Below are 13775 nucleotides of genomic sequence, written 5' to 3' on the forward strand. Positions count from 1 at the left end.
TTTACACTCAAAAGCCACCGGCTTTTCAGAGCTGACAGGTAAAAACTCAGTTTCCTATGATTCTAGTGAAAAGTCCATTCTTATCTATGCTGACAGCATTAATAAGGTTAAAAGAGACACAGTTCCAATAACTCATCCCTATTTCTTTTGTTTAAACAACATGTAAAATTTGCTTGAGTGATGTTTGAAAGAACCAGTCTTCATAATAACAAACTGCTATAACACTTTAACAAGAAAATATCTGGGACAGCATTGTCAGGAGGTTCCTAAATACTGCTCCAAACTGTTTCTCCCATCATTGAGACAGGATACAACACCACTAAGAGTAGTTTTGAATCTGTCAAGTTAAAACCCAACTAGAGTCAGTGCACTGGAGGTGGGGTGAACTGGCTATTGAACAATGATAACAGGTTTGTTTCCTATACAACTAAACCCCTTTGACTTCAGACTAAAATTCTACCTTCTGTATTTATATGAGACTAAAATTCTACCTTCTAAGAGCATATAACATACTACTACTGTATCTAGCATATACTTAATTATTGCTCCAAAGACAAGAAAGGCCATGAAAAAAAAAAAAAAATCATGTTCATGTGTCATATTCATGTGTAATATTCATGTGTCACAACTACACAGAAACTGCCACCATGAGAAGTGCACTATTTGTCACCCTCATTTTTTGAAAAGTTTGACTTTTCAAAGCAGGACAGTAAGGGATAGAGTACAGAATTGCTGAGTGTGGTCAATGAGGAACACGAGTAATGAGGCATAATACTATCTTTTCTAAATGGAAAAACATAACCAGAAGGGGCAGGAAATGTAATTACTGAAAATGTAAAAGAAAATAAAAATAAATAAATAAAATCAACAATTACGTATAAAAACAACTTTTTTAAAACTAGTTCCAAAGATGTGAGATACATTTAACAGCTTCCCTTTCCCATGCCTGCTTTTTAGACTACCATGAAAGAAAACAGACTGCAATAATAGAACTCATGCTGTAAATAAACTTATCAGAAACTTCTTGATTTTGCCAGCTGTTTCACTTTCAGGCATGAAATAAGTCATTTTCCAGATATACTAAGATGTTCTTACATTATAATAGACAGAAATGCCAAGAGAATCTGCAATATTGGAATAACAATAAGGAAAAAATGTGCAAAAAGAGGAAGAGGACCTGACAATTTTATGTCTCTGGATTCTCCTTTCGGGAACACATAATGCTGTAAAAACTGTTTCTGACAATCACTGTATTATTGATACATCATACTGATGTCACGCTAGCAGTGTAAAATACTACAAAGATAGTTCAGATGTAGACATAGTTAAGTCTAATTGATTTAAGTGCTAGATAGGGGTGAGCATTAAGTTTCAAGCTTCACAGCAACAAAACCTGGGAAGTGTAGGAAACTTCAGGGTGGGACAGCAGATGTGCTGACCTTGTAAAATAACAACAACAAACAAACTGTGACAATCTGTGTGTCAGTTTGTGTGCCAAATAGTCATAGTGATGCGATCCACCTCACTTGATGAAAAAGAACCAAAGTGCATAGCAGTGACCTTACTTGAGGTATTTCAGTTTCCATTGCCACAGGAAAACACAGAAAAGGCATACAGAAATAAGTCTAGGGCTGAACATAGTATTTGAAATCACTTATCATGAAAACTGGGATCAACGTAAAACACAACAGTAGCTCCCCCACATGTTGAGTGGCTGGGACAGTTCAAGCATGCAATTTTATAGCAGGCAGCAAACAAGATTGGGAATTCAGGGTTAAAATATCCAGTGAAATTTTGTCTTATAAAGTAATGAAAGTTGACCAAAAGAGTAAATCAAATGGATCTCCTAACAAACTGAAAACAGCTGTTTGGCTGAGTTTGTCTCTAAGTTTGGTAATTATTGCCCTACTGTGGCTCAAGGTTATTCTGTATTAGTGAAACAGGATATCATATGAAAATCATCCAACTTCTTAATTTACTGTAGCATCAAAAATTCCACTGTATAAAAATATGCCGGAAACATAGCCTTCTAAAAACTTACCTATAAACCTTTTAAATGCTCATTTATTTATTCTTCTGACAATTACACAAAATTTAATTAAAATAAAACTGGAATATCTATGCCAACCAAATGATATTTCACCTCTAGTCACTCCAACTGCATTTTCACATAAATACATTGGAAAACAACTTTTTAAAGTAAGAGTCAGTAATAAAGCATCTTAGCTTAATAGTCTACTCCTTGGACTACAATGCTCTACCTTAGCACACAGAAAAATGATTCAGATTCTTAAAAGAAGATATTCCTTCACAGGATACATTCTCTTAAGGGCTTATCATACCAATAGTAGCACACAATTCAAGTTTACTAAATTTATTTTTTCTAAGTTGAAAAACTTCTGAAAGAAAGCATGGTAGACATTTGATTAATCTAAGCTTGATACGTGATTCCACATTAATTCCAAAGTACATTGTGGCTTTATTAGTTGCTTTCATGCCTTTATTGACTAGCAAATAATGAATCAGTAATCTATGTTAATAATTTAATTACCATGATATTCTTGGTTGGCCTGTTGGCCATCAAATAGTGTACAAGTACATGAAAACATTTAATGGAGCATCATTTTTAATGCTAAAAAGTTAAGAAACACCATGTGTGTTCTGGGATGTACTAGGATTTCAAACCAATGTACTAGGATTTCAGCTCCAGAAAGTCAACAAAGTATCTGGTTATCTCTTACACCCTGGCTACAATTTTTGAGTCAGAAATGATTATTGTACATTGCTGGACTGAATCTTTAATTCTAAAAACATGAAAGTAACATTGAAAAATATTTTATTAAACAACAACATAATCCCCACAAATTATTACAAATCAAGGTGTTTATTCTTTCTGAATCTTCCTTTCAAGATCAACCAGAAATCTCAAATCAAATGATTCAGGTGATTTAAGGTCAGCTCCAAGTAAACACTGGATTCAGCTCAGTAATTTATTAGAGGGAAAAAATGAATTGGAGGGCAGGTTAACTGCATAGATTAACTGCAAACAGGTATTTCAAGTGTCCTTATGTTACCCATCCATCATACCATTCTCTTGTTCTGTTTGCTGTTTTCTCAGTTGAGATATATGCAAATAAAACCTTTGACAAAACAAAACTTGCACATATACAGTCTAAAAATGTGATAATAACTGAGTATATGCTACAGGAAAAGACTTCTAAAAACACTGCTGATAAATTTTTTGATGTCAATAAAGATTGGGCAGACTCAAGCAAGATTAGTAGTAAACTGACTCGCTTTATTCTTTTTAAATTAGAGTAGGCTCTATGCAAATCTTTCTGAATTTCTAACACAAAACAGGCAACAAACATCAATCCGAAACCCTTTCTTCATATTCTTTGCCAAGGAGCAATTTTCATATTGACATTGCTTAAATACACATACAAGAGAGGCCAATAAAGGCACTTTGGCTATGCAAAGCATCAAAGCACACAAACAGACGACCTCTACCCCAACAGCATTGCAGAACAACTGACTGGAAACAAGTGAAGTCCCCGCTCTGTTTTGAAACAAGTGCCCAATAACTGAAGCAGCTAGATGGAAGGAGAGAAAAATAGAAGGGCATAATCAGTCTGATTTCTCATCTGCTGATCTTAAGGTGCTTTGTAGGTAGGGCAAAATAAGAGAGAACTCTACCAGATAATGGCTAAAACCTACTGCTACATTTTCTTATGCACAAACACATTCTGGATCAATGAATGACATCATGTGCTGAGACAGCTGGAAGTCAAATATCTATGTATGAAGAGACTTCCATTCCCACGTGGCAGTTCACAGATGCACATAAAAAGTACTTCTTTTAAAAGAAAGAATAAACAAGGAGGAGAGTGAAAGTAGGACTCCTTGTCATTAAATAGACCATGAGGCAGTCTTAATCTCAATGAAAGTGACAGAAGTCTTTCATTGGCATTTAAATTCAACAAAGTTAACTTAATATATTGACTATTGATTTCCATGAAAATATGAAACAACTATGCTAGAGGACATAAACTTCTAAAATAAGACTTGAGACAATAAATGCACCCGTTTCCAAACAGAGCTACCTAACTCCAAAGGCAAACCTCTAAGTTTGGTGTTCCTTAAGCTCCCAGTGATGCTTCCGCACCCATCAAGATCTGCCTTTCACAAACAAATTAATTCCTTCTTAAGCTTGTCCAGGTATCAAAACTTGAATAAAGCAGCACATAAGCCACATGAGGGACCCAATGCAATATGCAAACCTACAACATAACACGGACATGGACATAACATGAACACACTGACCAGAATCTGAAAATATGACTGTGGGTGCTTTTGAATCACCACTAACAAAGGAGGCAATGATCAGCCTCAGCTACCTTTTTTTTTTTTTTAAGGAAACCTTAGCGATTAGGATTCAAATATTTCCTCAATTCAGAAGTGTTTCAGCATCTGATAGGAGGTACACACAAGCTCCGCTTTGCAGTTACCTTTCAGCAGCAGTGTTGAAAACTGTCATTATGCAAAAATAACAAAATATTAGAAAGAGGCTACAAAGCATGCCTGTATTGCTTAAAATTTCAGAGGCTCACCTGAAAGTACAGTGTGTTATATGCTGGTATGGAGGGCATCAATCCAGAGTGTTTCATTTCTTAAGAAGAGATCTAGCCTTCTTTGGACACCATACAGGAATACAGAAGAGGTCTTTAGCATGACTATTCCCCAGTATTTCACGCTAAGTTCTACTGTTTAATTCTGTATGTTGTAGGGAAATACAGAGTCTTGAATATTCATTGAAACAGTTCCACAAGGCAACTGTAAGGACTGCTGTAATATCCAAGTAACCATCTCTTTTGAAACATGATAAAATTGATCGTTTCTCAATGATGGCTGTCATAGCAATAGATCCAATGTAGACTGTTCATTGGCAAACAGCTAGATCCTGCCCCTCTTAAGTCTGGCATACGTGGCATATGTATCAAGGACATCTTTTTTGCAGTTGTACATATAATCTCATTTCTGTTTCTGAAAAAAAAAAAAAAAAAAAGCTACGATTTGTACACATTATTACATGGATATTGCTCCTTATCAAAAATGGTGTAGACAGAAGTTTCAGTTTCTATTGATACTAACAGGAAGTAGACTTAATTCTTTCAAACTTTGATATTTTCCCTGTTTCATTCAGAACGAAACATGAGTTAGTTCTCCAGAATTTTCCTAATTCTTCTATACCTTTAGAATATTCAAATGTGGAACAAAGAAAGTAGGTGAAAAGATGAAGAAACAGTTATTTCAACCCCAGAAACATTCTGTTGACATTTTGTGGTGTTCTATTCACACAGTGTCTTTCATTTCAAGATCAATGATGTTTTCCCCTCTTCATTAAATTTTGCTTTCACATACTGACACACACAGAGATGAGCTCATCCAACACCAAAATGCAGCTACTCCTGCAGTCAGAATGCAATGAGTCTTACAATAATATTTTGAAGTTTCAGATGACAAATTCTTAAACAGTGATGACAAGATCCAGCAACACGTGACTTTTACTGTTTGATACTTTGTGTGTGTTGCAATCCATATTCTTTCTTGTGCCTTTGCTAGGGATAGCCATAATAAAATAGAGGACCTACTGTGACAATGAACAGAGGCAAATACCTGATTCCTTTGCCATTTTGACATCCGCATTACATGACATCTCCCTCCACCAGCACACATCTGGAGCACAGTGTTCAGCACTACAATGCTTCCAAAGCTTCTTTTGTAATAGGATCCAGAGAAGAGGTGGCTTCGTTAAAACTCTTCACCAGTAAGAGTTAGAAAAACCTTTTCTGAATTTCTCCTCAACTTTTATAGAAGATGATTGAAAAAGAGGGAATAAATCTTGGGCTCCATTATTAAAAATATGTTACACTGCTGTCAGTATCTCAGTATGTGGCTATCAGCAATGTCAAATTGCAAGTGTCCTTACACATAATGCAAGTCACTGCCCAGCTGTACAGCAGCTGGCTCTGACTAAGCCCAGGAAAGGTCGAGGGCGACATGAATCCTCAAAGTACTGCTGGATCATTGTGTTGATCTTTGATGGTTAGAGAGTGCAAATGGCAAAAAAAGAAAACAAACATTTTCCTTCACCTTGGATTTCTTAAATGATTTAATGTCTTTGTCTCCTACGAGAATCAGTTCAAAACATCTGCAGACTGGTCACTGGATGCCACTGCACATGAATCAGACACGACACAGAATCCTCTAACTGGGCAGATTTCGGTAGCCTACCTTGACAAGGACATAGAAATATCCACAAAGACCTTTGCCAACCTAGCAGTCTCAGTGGGTTCTCAAGTAACATTTTACTGATAGGTACATGACTTCTAATTTGAAAAGCCATCAAAAGAATGGGATTTAGCCAGTTTTCAATCTTTCATATGCTAAAGGAGTTATTCTGTTCTGAAATTGTGTAGTAACACAATACTGGAGCAGAAACGACCAAAGAAAAGAACTGTCACATTGATTCAACCATGGTACTAGCTATTAAAGTGGATTAAATTTCACCAAAACTCACCATGCTACAAAAAATTGAAAAATTTCCTTGAGAAAATTTGTGCATCAATTACAGTTTTATGCTAAAGCAGAGAAAAATTCAATGTAACACTCCACAAAAGCACACCATACACTTTTCTACAGAAACCTAATGGTATAGCATACACCTAACAGAGAAATATACTGAAAAATCAAGTCAGACACATCCACAAAAATTGTTACCATTATAAGATACTGAAGTAAGTGTTTCCCACCATACTTACTTTGAATTTTCTGCTGGCATAAGAGACTTCATAGACTTCTGACAGTTTTTTCCAAAATCTTAGCCCTTTTGATAGACTATTTGGAATTTTAAAAATGGAATGGGTACAGAAGTAAACAATATTGTACATAATTAAAATATACAGGGCTTAGGGAAGAAGCTAGGTATTACAACAAGCTACAAGAGCAGGAACTCTCTCCAGTTCTGCTCAAAAAATAAAGTAAAATCTCTACACTCATAGTGCTCTTCATTACTCAGGTGCCTGAGCCACATAATGAGGCTGCAGTCTCATCTGCTTGGGCCTTTCATTTCATTGCCTTCTGTCTACAACATCTTTTCCCTCTACTTATGTCCCTTCCAACCATCCAATTTCAGTCTAATTTCACTTCTGAAGTGCTTAATTATTTTGGTAAAGGTCAGCAATGCTATTTTCTGTTTTGAGAACAGTAAGAGAAGAAAAAAAAAAAAAAAAAAAAGACATTTCCCATTGCATATGATGGCCCTAACCACTCCCCAGCAACTATCTTCTTGCAAGCCATGACCTCAGGAATCTCACACTCTGCTGCAAGCTTTGCCAGGGGACAGGGAGAGTCCTCACTCTGTCAAGCCTCATGGCTGGAAGATATGCCTTGGTTAATGTGGGCCTCAACCCTCCCAAAATGATCATACAGAAAACGGGAAGAAACACAACTGATCTTTTTGACTTCAGCTGGACTACTCATGCCAAAAACGTCTCACCAGTGTTCCACTGGCTGGCTCTAAAAGTAATAGAAATCTGGATTGTCACAAGCAGGAACTAAACCAGTTGCCACCAGCACTTCCTCAAATGCATAGATACAGCTGGTCTCTGGTTATGATTTTGTGCTTTGCATCTTGAATGATGAATACTGTTTATTCCTGTTTGTGTGTTCTGTATTTACACAGGGTGGTGGGGCTAGACACCTAAATTTATTATTGAATCTACATTGCTTAATTTAATTGTAATGGAAAGCTTGAGACTAGCTTATGTTTAAATCTGTTTATATTTCCAAAATTCTCCCATGAGTATTTAAAGCCCGTGGATGTAAAACTAAGAAAATCCAAATGTTCTTAATGTTGGTAAACACAGTTAGTATGGATGATGCAAAGGACCTCAATTAATAGAGGTATATGATGTTATTGGTATTTAAAAATAGAAAAATGAGGTAAATTTATATTATTTTGCTAGTCGATTACATAAAATTCATACACATGCAAAAGTGAGGATGTGCACACACATACAAACAGTCTGCTTTGTTTGGGGCTCAGATCTATTCAAACACACATGTATAAAGTTTTTTTTTTAAAATCATCATTTTTCAAACTAAATTTTTTAAATGCCCACTGAATTTTATGTTTCAACAGAAGCATTCATATCACTATAGGCTGTAATGACACTGAACAGTGCTTGATCAAATATTCTCCCCGAAATTGTGTTGGGACAGAATGACAATTAGTCCTAGATGAGAGCTACTCACATAAGTAGTCACAGGGAACTCGGCTGGACTAAGCAAGTCAACAATTTTGACAGTCTGCCCTTACGTAAACAAGTACCAACACATTGACTTTAATTTTACAGCAGTCCTGTTCTTACCATGCCTTTGCTTAATGTAAGTCTGCTGTGCTAAATGTTTTGTCTTAAATCAACAACATCACAAGAATATCAATAGCTAAAGACAGCTGTGGCTCCTAACTCATACAAAATAAAGTGAAGGTTTTATTTGAGTATCATTGGTACTTTCTCTAGCATTTTTTTCCTCTTTCATTATTCCATTTTAGTACTTTAAGTTAATGCCTGCAAAAGAAATTAGAAAATGTTTTCCACATATAATACTTGAATACAATCCAATACACTCTTAGCAGATATGGGTTGTCACTGATTGCTGTCTTTTAAATTTTTTTTTTAAACATCTTGTTACTTATATTTTAAAGCCTAGATTTTGAGGTCCAGTTGCAAGTGTTTTCTATAGAAAACTGGGTCAAGCCGGTGTTTGACCTTTGACAGGAAGCTGCCCTCACTCCAGCTAGTCCCAACAAACTAGGCCCAAGACAATAAGCTGCTTTATAGCTATTAGCTAGGCCAGTATGTTTCTCCAGGAAGACCTCAAGCTGAAAAGCCAACACACTTGACAACCACAGCCAAGGTACCAAGGGTCCAAGCACTAGACATTAGAAAACAAATGGAAAAGCACACATGGCTACATCTGGAATCCTAATGGGCCACCAATGGTTCCCAGCTAAAGGAAGAATTACCAATGTTATTTTATCATCCCTTGTGCTAACTTAGCTGTTTATGTACAGCAATAAATGATTTTTTAAAAACATATTTGGGTCATTATGTCATATACCACCAGCAAGTACGATTGTTTTATTGTGCTTGGAGTCAAAATACACTGCTATACCCAGATGTGAGGGAAGTTCAAAACCTCTAGTCCTTCTGTATTCATTCCTGTTGGACAAATGGATTAAGTTTTTAAAAGGGAAACTGAGAATTTTTATGGCCTGTACTCCCATCTCACTAGTAAAATTTGCACTGATATTTTCCTACAGAAGTTTGCCTTGCCAATGATAACATTAAATATTAACTTAGTAAGCAAACCTAAATTTCAACCAACAGGAAATGCCACACATTTCATTATCAAAACACCTCCATTCTCTTCTTGCAAAGCCACAATATGTTATATTAAAGAAATATTTTTGATGCCTTTTTTTTTTAACCTGTTCACCAATTGAAATTCAAGGCAAAATAATCATCATGCAGTGGAATGAAATTAAAAAATATATATTTATTAAAGGACTTAATAAAGGAGGACTCTCCAGTTCTGGTCCTAAATTTATATATGAAAAAACAAACGTTTCCAAAACCTACAATCAGAACGTTCTGTTTCCATAAACATAGAATGGAACACAGAATTTGTGTAAGGACTTTTGCACAGTTTTTCTAACCCTAGTACTATGGCATTTAAACATTGAGATCAAAGCAGACTACAGAAAAACAGAGCTAGATCCCTCAACATTTGGTACTTGAGAAGAATATCAACAATTCAGTAAACAAAAACAACAGATGTATATTATTTTTTAAAATACTGTAATAATTTAAATTAAATGGAAGTTTTGACATTTGTTGAAAATATGATTCTAAAATTGTCAGTATCCCAACAACTTAATTCAACATTTATCAACAGAATTCTTCTACAACTCTCCATTCCAAAAGACACTGCAGGTATTTGAAAATATTGAAGGTATCTGTAAATAAGTGCAGTTTAGCAAATGACACCTGAATCCAATTAAATAAATGTAATTCTAACAGACTCTCATTAATTTCAATGGAGGACAGATCAATCTGTAATCAAAATGAACACATAATTCAATGAAACCCAGATTTTATCTTGTTTTCTCTTCCATTCTCATTCCCTCTTTCCTATTTCTTGCTATCCCTGTTGCACTTTTCCTGTCCATCCTTTCTCACTTTTCTGGTGGGGATTAGGGCAGATGAGCAGGTAGGTGGACCATCAGCTCCCAGCGATGAAAGACATTTTTCACAGAAGAAACAGAAAATACCAAATAAAAATACACCAAGAATTTACAATTGACTTGAACATAGATTTCTATAATATAGATATTTAACTGTAATGCAGCGATCTAAATTTACCAGCACTATTTAATACCAAGCTGCAGATGAACAGAATCATAGCATGTATAAAACTAGCTAATTGTGTAGAAAAATTGCCATGGCATGCACCATTTCACAGGTTATGCCACAACTTTGTCAACCTGCTTACAGAGAGTCAAGGGCAAACCCAGCTGTAAGAATTGTTGAGGAGCAAAGGATCCAAAATGATTCAAGATGGTACTAAAAAGACAAATGAGAGAGTGTAAATGCGTGCACGTCCCAGGCACACAATGCGGTTGGCAATGATGCACTGAGTGACACTCAACTTCATTGCAGTCAATCAAAGCAGTCAATGTCCTACAGAAGACTTCCATTAACATTAGCTAGAAGAGAGATCAGAAGGTTTTAGGATATTGTCAGTCAAATACCGCACATTACTTTAGCACAAATGACAAAGGATGAGATTATTGAAATAGTTATTTGCAAACAAGTCAATACTAAAAGTAGCTTCTTTTCAAAACCGTTTTGACCACCTTGTTTCTCCTTTGCTATTACACTCCAAGTAACCCTTATTTGCCATGGAAAAACAGACGTGTGAATTTGATACCCTAGACTTGTTGATGTGTTTTTGAAGCTGACAGCAGAGTGCAGAATGTGAAATTTCCTTGCTTCTGCTGCCACATGGCAGGTTAAAAGCACAATTAAGTAAACAGCTAAGTGTTTCCCCTGATTTCCAGGAACAGCAGAAATATTACATTAAACCTTAAAAGAAAAAAACAACAAAAAAAAAACACCCACATCCCAGCAACTGATCTAGCAACTGATCTCTAGACACTATCCAAAGAGTACACTAAATAGGGAAACACAACACTTAAAAATTCTGGCACAGCTATAAAGCTCCTCATCCCTATACAGTGTAGTGCAATATATGCATGCAATGCTTAACTTTGAGTATGTTTACATGTATGTATATATGTGTGGACATATAGACATATATACGTGCGTATATACTAACAATCCCAAAGTTAAATATTACTTTCAAAATATACCTAGTAACTTAAAATAATTCAGAATATCTTTTCTTTGCTGTCTTCCCAGATTTATTTATTTATTTATTTATTTACTTACTTAATGCAAGAAGCAGAGCAAGGATTGTAGAACAGTTTCAGAGAAACACAAAGCACTGACAAATACTTAAAAGATAAATAAATGTTTTCTACTCACAGAAGTGATTCTTCACACATGCCAATTACAATGTTATCTTTGGGAAAATTTGATCCTTGACAAATATAGATTTAAAAGATATTTAAATCCCAGGGGACCTTACACCAACAGAAGTAAAAAAAAAAAAAAAAAGTAAAAAAAAAAAAAAAGAAGAAAAAAAAAAAGTACTCAGTTCCTATTTCATCTACAAACATTTGATTTCAGTTCATATCATTATTTTCTGCTATTTCATCCATTCCCTTCCCTGCCTCCATACTCCCCTCCCTTTTTTAAGGGGAAATTAAGTGATTAATTTCACGTTTGCCATATTCACTTGTGCAAGACCCTGTCCATCTTAAGCACAACTCATTACATTAAAACAAGGCCTAAATAACACAGAAGGCTTTGTGCGGGTATGTCAGAAACAAGAATTTCATCAGAGACTGATAGTTAATAAACAAATAAATAAATAAAATCAGATTTCCAAAGTCTTATTGATGAGTCCTCTTCTTGCCACAACAGTATTTGTATTGTCATATGATAAATGGATTGTAAAAGTATACTGTAAATATGAATTCTAAAATCACTGCTTGCATTTATTGGTGGTCTCAGTTATAATTATATATGTATTTAGCAGCAATAATGAGTAATTTCTAGTGTTTCTCAGTATACTCTCACAAATCAATTAGAAAACATCAGTTTCTAATTTTATTGGTCTGGCATTTTTCACAGTAACTACATTTTATTGTGGAAAAAATGTGTTTTCCCTCCAGTGACTACTTGGCAAATGTGTGTTGAGGATTTCTACCATTAATTAAAGAGGCTTATTCTTGTTTACTTCTCTATATGTTCCAGTATCTCCAACAATTTAAAAAAAAAGAATGTATTCAGCTAGCAAGGGGCCTGTTTAACAGCTTGATACAGCACAACAAAGATTTCACACACTTTGGTTGAGTCACAAAAATAGTGATCTCTTCAAAATGTCTGTTTGAAGAGGCAGGGTGAACAATTTTTGAAAAAAAAAAAATATATATATATATATATATATATATATTCAGAAGTACCTTCTCTGTTAGACAGTAAGAAATATTTTAAACCAGTGCAGAAGTGCATTTTTAAAATCAAAGATGTTTGCAGAGGGTTATGAAATACTTCCACATGTGATCATATTTTCACAATGAAGGTGACTATCAAACATTTTATTGCACATTAATTTTTATTGTTGAATAAGATGATGGAGCCAAGAATACTGCAGATTATAAAGCGCAGCCTGTTGCAGCATATTCCCGGGCCAACTCTTCATACCACAGATGTCGGGCTGCTGTCCCAAACCATTGCACATATTTACTGGTGCTCTCATTTTTTTCGTTTTAGAAGTCACCTATTTAGCTCTTCTCCTCAGAAGCATTAACCTAGCAGTTCATAAAGTGCAGCTGCAAATATCTAACTGCTTTGTGAAGCCACTTGTTTCATGCTCCCCTTAAGTTCTGCCATTAACAAGGACTAAATGGCCTGTGTCTTAGGTTGAGAAGGTTGTTCAAAAGCCAACTAACATCTTGATTCAGGGGTTAGTTCTGAAGTAAATTACTTATGTCAAGTTAAAATATAGGTCTATGATTAAGCATGTGAATCTATCAAAGCTCAAATATAAACTCTGTCAATACAATGTCCTGCTAGAATTAAGTTACAGCCTTCCAAAGACTGAATAGCCATAAAGCCTTTAACAAATGTTAATAACAGACACCAATATAATTATGACACAAAGTACTAGAAGTAAACCCAGGCCAGAACTCCCAGCAAAAAATACCTGTACCATAAGTGAAGATTTTTTTTCAACTACTCAGCAGCCCAACATTGTTTTTACTGACAGCAGTGTGCATAGTGGCTACCTTTGCACATATGAACTAAAATCAACTGTACTCCATCATCAGAATTTTGTAAATAAAAGTGTTCAAATTTTAAAGTTGAGTATCTCAGGACAGACAGTGTATCCTACCCAAGTCAGAAGTGTCCAAAATGTGAAGGCTTGCAAAATACTAACCTTTGAGATGGGTGTAAAACTGATTACTGTCCAGTTTTTCACATAGGCCAGTGTATTTTTTGGAGGCAGAAAGTACTTCG

General features: G+C 35.3%; 1 protein-coding gene across 4 annotated transcripts in view; it reads right to left on the reverse strand.

The window, feature by feature from the left end:
- SLC25A21 (solute carrier family 25 member 21) overlaps window positions 1-13775 on the reverse strand; it is a 251830-nt gene that overhangs the window by 195256 nt on the left and 42799 nt on the right. Inside the window, exon 1 of one of the 4 annotated variants that reach the window (XM_082761254.1) lies at window positions 4611-4834. The exons of the other annotated variants lie outside the window; for them this stretch is intronic. The gene's annotated coding sequence lies outside the window, so the exon portion shown is untranslated. Of the gene's footprint in view, window positions 1-4610; window positions 4835-13775 lie in introns of those variants that run through there. 4 annotated transcript variants of the gene reach the window in all.

Source organism: Aythya marila (genome assembly GCF_965140915.1).
Source record: "Aythya marila genome assembly, chromosome: 5".
NCBI lineage: Eukaryota > Metazoa > Chordata > Aves > Anseriformes > Anatidae > Aythya > Aythya marila.